Raw genomic sequence first — 7854 nt, 5'->3', positions numbered from 1 at the left:
AGTTTAAGGAAGCAAGCGAATGGGTCTGCCGGTAAACGAGGATAAGACGAAGTATCTCCGGCAAAACTTTTTTTTAGTTCCACTTTTATTTCAACATATTTTGATTAAAAGAAAAATACTGACAAAAATAAAGTTTTTCATAAAAACAGGGTTGAAATCTTGAAAATCCTGCCCGTAGTTTGTTTGTAAGTCAAATATGAGTGGCATTGTGCTACTATGATAGCACGGCCGAGTAATCATAGCCAACTTATGTACAGTAGTAGAAAAAATTATAGCCGCACCAAATTTTGACAAGTTTTAAAATATTATTTTTGTTGTTATTTAATTTCGGTTAGTTTTTTATAGTTCCTTCTTTACCAACATCCGTATAAATACAAGTTTAAAGGCAGTGACACACGATTGGGTATTTGCTAAAATTTCGTGTAAATCGTATCCCATTTGTTTGAAAACCCAAAATATTTTTCACTATCCCAATCACGAAAATTAATTTATTGAAATTTTTCAATAGAACATCGCTGTATTGTAGCAATCTTTTGAATGCAAAAAAAAATGTCCCACTTTTTTTTTCAAAAGCCCAATATAAAAATTTACAAATCTGTTCAAATGTACCAATCGAGTGACACTGCCTTAAAAATTTATGTAATTAAAAAAAATAATAAGCTACAAATTTTCGTTAAAATTTCGAGTTTTTTAATTAAGTTCTGAGTATGCAGCTTTGTAGCCCATTGAATTCTAGTAGAATAAAGTACACGTTTCAAATGGCTAAAAATGTCGATTGATTTTTTAGAATTTTTAAAAGTTCGAAATTTGTACGAAAGTTTGTTGAATTTTTTTTTTTAATATTGCACAAATGAGTAGTCCACTTGCAAACAGCGTTATGTGATTTTATAATAGTGAGCCATGATTTAATAAAACGTCTACAACAACAAGTAACATCCAAATTGTATATTTCTCTTTATTATCTGAAAATTTGGATAAACAAGAGCCTAATAACATTAAAAAAAAATATGGCAATGTGGTAGTTTTTGCAAATTTTATATACAAAAATTTAATATAGCGAGTTTTGAAACAGTACCTTTTACATAGCTATCTTTTTTTTGCTTTTCGCATTCGCTCTTCCATGAAGATTGGTCTGCTTCTTTTTTACGACGCCTTCCACTAGGCACCGAAACTACCACGTTTTCTTGCAGTTTTCTAAGTTCATCAGAAGATGGAGATTTTTGAAAGTGTATAAATAAGTATTATAGCGACCTTTGCAATAGTAGTTAACATTTGATGATATTTTTTCAGATGCTTGTAGTGTTATGAATATAAAAATGTTATGATAATGTTATAAATATAAAAATGTTTGTGTTTTTCTCTTGCTTTTCTTGCTTTATTCTGACACTATAGAAGCTGATGTTTTTTGAAATATTTAAGTTTTTATTTGCCTTTACGTATGTATTTGAAAAAAGAAATTATTTTTGATGTTACAATTAGATTTATGTTATAACGTTAGACAAGTTGTTATAGTTTCAAATTTTCATACTAAAATCCTATGAAAATTCACTATTTTGCTACTATCTCCCTCACTACCAGCGTAATACTTTTCAGCTTTAAATCGATCCGGATCTTGCTTTAGCAACCGAATTAATGTCTGGCAAATTAATTTTTGGATTCATTAGTACTTAAACAACATCATATTAAATTTTGCGCTTTACTAAAATGATAATAATTTTTTTTTAATAAAAATGTTAGCAACAACGGACATGCCTGGCAATAATAAATCTATGTTTCTAAAAGTTAGTTAAAGCCAATGAAAAGAAAATTTGCCTTACTAAAATGACTTAAAAAATTAACATTTTTAACTGTAAAGATACGATGCGCACTAGTCAACGCAACCATTACCGCCTGCCAGATGGCCCCCACGCTAACCGAGGGAGTGAAAGAGATGTCATATCAAAAAACCAGCTGTCCTGAAATTCCTGTTTTCACGACGTTGCTAGCTCCCGTACTATAACCTCCTCCTTTTTTGAAGTCGGGTAAAAAGTATTAAAGTACAGCCTGGCGACGAATAACTGTTACACATTTTTTTTGTAATTCAAGGGTCCTTAATAGATTTTGCGAGGAAAGTATTTTATTGTTAACTTTTTACATATTTTACTTTAGTTAAATCTTATTAATTAGTTTTTAAATTTTAATCCTTATTTGCATATGCCAGCAGTGTAAACATTGGGAGAAAAGAACATGCGGCACGCTAGTCTTTTTCAGGTGTATTTTATCTTAGAATTTGAATGAAAAGCCGTTCTAGTGACTCGTTCCGGGTCTATGTGTATAAGGTCAAAATCAGGAGAATAAGGGACCCAAAATTGGAGAAAATTAGCAGAAGATATGGAATTAATTAACCGACGAAGACTTGCCAGCCGCTTGCGCTTTTCGCTCAAAGTGTTTATCGCTGGTAAACCGAAATAAAGACTTAAATTTAAAAGTTTTTAATAAAATTAAAGTGAAATATGTAGAAAATTAACAATAAAATACTTTTGTCGCAAAATGTATGAAAGACCCTTATATTTTTCAAGAAAACCTAGGTAACACTTGATCGTCGCCACGCTGAACAAATCAATTAAACTAGGCTTGCAGTTTGGCGAAAACTGAGTGGCATGCTTATTTACTACATTAATCCCGTTTGATTGAAAGTTATCTACTAGTGTTATTGAGTTGTAATCATTATATAAAATGTCAACATTGAAATCACCGCAGCATATAATATGATTATATTTTAATACTACTTCAGAAATTTTCTCATGTATACTCGTTAGATCATTTTTCTTACATGGATTGTAAACACAAACAACGGTAATATGATTGGTAATAGCAAAAAAATGGTTCATTATGCTCTAAAATATCTCTATGAAATGTGAAAGTTTTTGGTCAATATCCTAGGCTCGCCCAAGTCCATCAAAGTTCAAGTACTAAAAAACATTTTTTTCTTAGCTAACTTCGATTCTCTACAAAAAGGTCCATATACCTAATTATGTAGGACTAATACGTTAGAAGATTATTGCAATTTTAGTAAAAAAAATGTATTACTAATTTATTTATTAATTTTTATTTTTTGGCCATATTGAACTTTGATGGACTTGGGGGAGCCTAAGATATTGACCAAAAATTGTTATATTTCACACATATTGTTTTTAGAGCATAGTGAACCATATTTTTTCTATTACCAATCGAAATTCTATTAAAGCGGATTTTCGGCCCACGCAAATATACATATGTATTGAAAATATGTACATAAAAAAATGCAATTTAACTTCGAAACACAATGGATAATGGCATACGTAAGTATTTCTCACCCCAACCCCAAACTGGAAATTAATCTATGTGTACGTATGTTGCGTTAACATTATTAAACGATTTTATTTAATAAATTCAACAAACCCATCAAGATGTAGTTTTTCTGATCTTCTTATTTTCGTATTAGTTTTGTTATCTTTTAACTTCAGATTTAAATATCGAATTCACAAAAGGAAGCGCTGGAAATTTAAAAATATTTGTACCGTCTTCCTGGAAGTGGTATTTTGAATTTTTGCAGCTTCTAAATGCGTAACTCATTTTTCTTTTTATTATTTTACAAAATTATAATTATATTATAATTTTCAATCTGGTTGCTAGATTTTGATGAAAATTACAAAATCCCAGCAAGAGTCGAATGGCTAATATGGCTGCTAATGCCATTAAGTGAAACTACCTTTATTTTCTACCATGCTTTAAACCTACTGTATTTTTTAAGAGGAGTGCAATGGGGTATAGTTGTTGCGCTGGGTATGCAGTTACAGTTGCATGGCTATACTCAATCCCGGCTCTTGCGTCTTCGTTCGCGCACTCTGGGCAACGTGAGCAACCCATGTGCGAGATGTGGTAACCAATCCGAGTGGAGACTTGGGTCACGGCAGAAAGAGAGGTTTCAGGGCTCACTGAAGTCTGCAGCGTCTGTTCACCAGTAGGTGCGGCTGCAAGCGGGTGTCTGCTTGGAGCAAGCGGCTCGCTATATAAACGTGTATTTGGCTGCGAAACCACCCCCGTCCCAGCAATGGGTTGTGCGCTAGGCTTGGGACCCGCCACGTAAAAACCACTTCCAGTGAAGAAGCAAGGCAAAGCCTCAGATGAGAATCCCCTTATGATGACGACCACGGCAAACGTTTAAAGGACTACGATTTGAGGGCACCTGGAATGTCCGGACCCTTAATGGGGAAGGTGCCTCTGCCCGGCTGGTTGATGTCCTCGTAAGGACAAAAGCTGACATCCCCACCATCCAAGAAATGCGTTGGACGGGGCAAGGCAAACAATGTCTGGGGCCTTGCGACGTCTACTACAGCTGCCATGTAAAGGAGCGCAAATTCGGAGTTGGATTTGTGGTGGGAGAGAGACTCCGTCGCCGAGTACTGTCGTTCACCCTGGTGGACGAGCGTCTAGCCACAATCCGCATCAAAGCGAGATTCTTCAACATCTCGCTCATCTGCGCCCATGCCCCGACAGAAGAGAAGGATGAGGCATCCAAGGATCTCTTCTATGAGCGCTTGGAGCGCACGTACAAGCGCTGCCCCCGTCATGATATCACAATCGTGCTTGGCGACTTCAATGCCAGGGTGGGCAAGGAAGGGATCTTTGGAACCACCATCGGAAAATTCACCCTCCACGACGAGACGTCCGACAACGGACTGAGGCTGATCGATTTTGCCGGGGCTCGAGACGTGGTAGTATTCAGTACTTGGTTCAAGCATAAAAAGATCCATCAAGCTACGTGGTTGTCTCCGGATCGAAAAACGAGAAACCAAATCGATCATGTTGTGATAGACGGAAGGCACACTTCCAGTGTTTTAGACGTACGCACACTCCGAGGCCCAAACATCGACTCGGACCACTATCTTGTTGCAGCCAAGATACGCACCCGCCTATGTGCAGCAAAAAAGGTGCGCCCAAATATGCAAGGAAAGCTTAACGTCGAAAAGCTGCAATCACAACAGACGTTGAGTGCTTTCGCTACTCCCCTCGCACACCTGCTCTCAGAGAGCACTCTTCAAAAAACCGACATATGCGAGCAGTGGAACCACATTTCCCGCTCATTAAGTACCGCCGCCGAAGAAGTAGTCGGATTTCAGCGAGCCCGAAAGAAGAACTGGTACGATGAGGAGTGTCAGGAAGCTGCAGAGAAAAAAGATGCCGCCTACAGGGCCACGCAGCGAAGGGGCGCAACGCGCGCTATGTGGGACCGCTATAGAGATCTGAAGAGGGAAGCGAGACGTATTTGTCGCAATAAGAAGGGAGAGGCCGAAATACGTGAGTGCGAAGAGAGCGAATGCCCGAAAATTTCACCAGAGAGTTAGGCGACTTACGGAAGGTTTAAAGACCGGGGCACACTCCTGTAAGAACAATAATGGCGACCTAGTAACTGATGTCCAGAGCGTACTTAAATTATGGAGGGAACACTTTTCCGCCCTACTAAATGGTAGCAGTACGTAAAGTTGTGGAGAAGAAGAACCCGAGCCCGCAGTCGATGATGACGGAGTCGACGTTCCACCGCCTGATTATGATGAGGTACGTATAGCAATAACGCGGCTGAAAAACAGCAAAGCCGCTGGAGCTGACAGCCTGCCAGCTGAGCTATTCAAATACGGTGGCGAATAGTTGATAAGGTGCATGCATCAACTCTTGTGCAGAATATGGTCAGATGAACGCACGCCCGACGACTGGAATTTAAGTGTGCTCTACCCAATCCACAAGAAAGGTGACCCCGCCATTCGCGCCAACTACCGCGAGATCAGCCTTCTAAGCATAGGTTACAAGGTCTTATCGAGCGTGTTGTGTGAAAGACTGAAGCCCACCGTCAATGAACTGATTGGGCGTTATCAGTGTGGCTTTAGACCTGGCAAATCCACCATAGACCAGGTATTCATAAAACGCCAAACCTTGGAAAAGACCCGCGAGAAAAGGATCGACACTCACCACCTATTTGTCGACTTTAAAGCCGCTTTTGACAGCACTAAAAGGAGTTGCCTATACGCCGCTATGTCTGAATTTGGCATCCCCTCAAAACTCATACGGCTGTGTAAAATGACTTTGAGCAATACCACCAGCTCCGTCAGAATTGGAAAAGACCTCTCCGAGCCGTTCGCCACAAAACGGGGTTTCAGACAGGTCGACTCCCTTTCATGTGACTTCTTTAATCTGATATTGGAGAAGATAATAAGAGCTGCAGAACTGAAGCGCTCAGGAACAATTTACTCCTAGAGCGTATAATTGCTGGCTTATGCCGATGACATCGACATCATCGGTAACAAAAACCGCGAAGTCTGTTTTGCCTTTTCCAAGTTGGGTAGGGAAGCAAAGCGAATGGGTCTGGTGGTAAACGAGGACAAGACGAAGTATCTCCTGTCATCAAACAAACAGTCAGCACATTCGCGCCTTTGCACCCACGTCACTGTTGACAGTTACAATTTCGAGAAAGTAGAGAATTTCGTTTACTTGGGAACCAGCATTAACACCGATAATAATGTCAGCATTGAAATCCAACGTAGAATCACTCTTGCCAACAAGTGCTACTTTGGACTGAGTAAGCAATTCAGGAGTAAAGTCCTCTCTCGACGTACGAAAACCACGCTTTATAAGTCACTCATCATGCCCGTGCTGGTATATGGCGCAGAAGCATGGACAATGACAACATCCGATGAGGCGGCTCTTGGAGTGTTTGAGAGAAAGATTTTGCGGAAGATTTACGGGCCTTTACGCGTTGGCGACGGCGAGTACCGCAGACGATGGAACGATGAGCTGTATAAGCTTTACAACGACATGGACATAGTGCAGCGAATTAAAATACAGCGGCTCCGCTGGCTTGGTCATGTCGTACGAATAGACACCGACGCTCCAGCTCTGAAAGTATTCAACTCGGTACCCGCTGGTGGTAGCAGAGGAAGAGGGAGGCCCCCACTGCGATGGAAAGATCAGGTGGAGAAGGACTTGGCTTCAATTGGCGTTTCCAATTGGCGTCAGTTGGCACAGAGGAGAAACGACTGGCGTGCTTTGCTGAACTCGGCCAAAATCGCTTAGGCGGTTACAGCGCCAAAAACGAAGAAGAAGATTTTTTTAAGAACAAGGCCATTAACAAAAACGAAAAATTCAAATGAAATGACGTTCAAGAAATTAAAAAGAAATTTTCTTCTATCAAAATTGCTTAAATTACTTCTCAAGAAATGTATGCTCGTTTAGTAAGAAAATTTACAGTAACGGTCAAGTAGGTACTTTTTCAAGCAGCAGAAATAATAAAAAATATTTGTCGTGATTTCTATTGACTGCAATATTGTAAGTACAGAGTAAAAAAACTTTTATTGTATTTTATAACAAGGATTTCGTGGCTAAACAACAATGACCACATGTAATGAGACAAAGATTTTTTTCGCTCATTTTTATATATCTACATAAATTAGGGACCGCACATAACGATTATCCTTTGAAATTTCAACTCAAAAAATCACGCGAAAAGAGAAATGCTACGTCCGTAAGGAGTAAAGCAATATATTTCTTATAACTCGGAGTACCTTCAGCGGCACTGATTTTAATTTTTTAATTTTTACTTATAAAAATTTAGTTTAATCATTATATTTTGAGTTTTATTTTTTACTCAGAAAATAATCGTTATGTTTTGAGTTTTATTTTTTGCTCGGAAAAAATCGTTACGTTTTAGGTTTTATTTTCTGCTCGGAAAATAATGGTTACGTTTTAAGTTTTATTTTTTGCTCGGAAAATAATCGTTACGTTTTAAGTTTTATTATTTGCTCGAAAAATAATGATTACGTTTTAAGTTTAATTTTTTGCTCG

Source organism: Rhagoletis pomonella, unplaced genomic scaffold (assembly GCF_013731165.1).
Source record: "Rhagoletis pomonella isolate Grant_MI unplaced genomic scaffold, Rhpom_1.0 Rhpom_scaffold_02956, whole genome shotgun sequence".
In the NCBI taxonomy this organism is placed as follows: domain Eukaryota; kingdom Metazoa; phylum Arthropoda; class Insecta; order Diptera; family Tephritidae; genus Rhagoletis; species Rhagoletis pomonella.
This window is presented reverse-complemented; position numbering follows the sequence as displayed.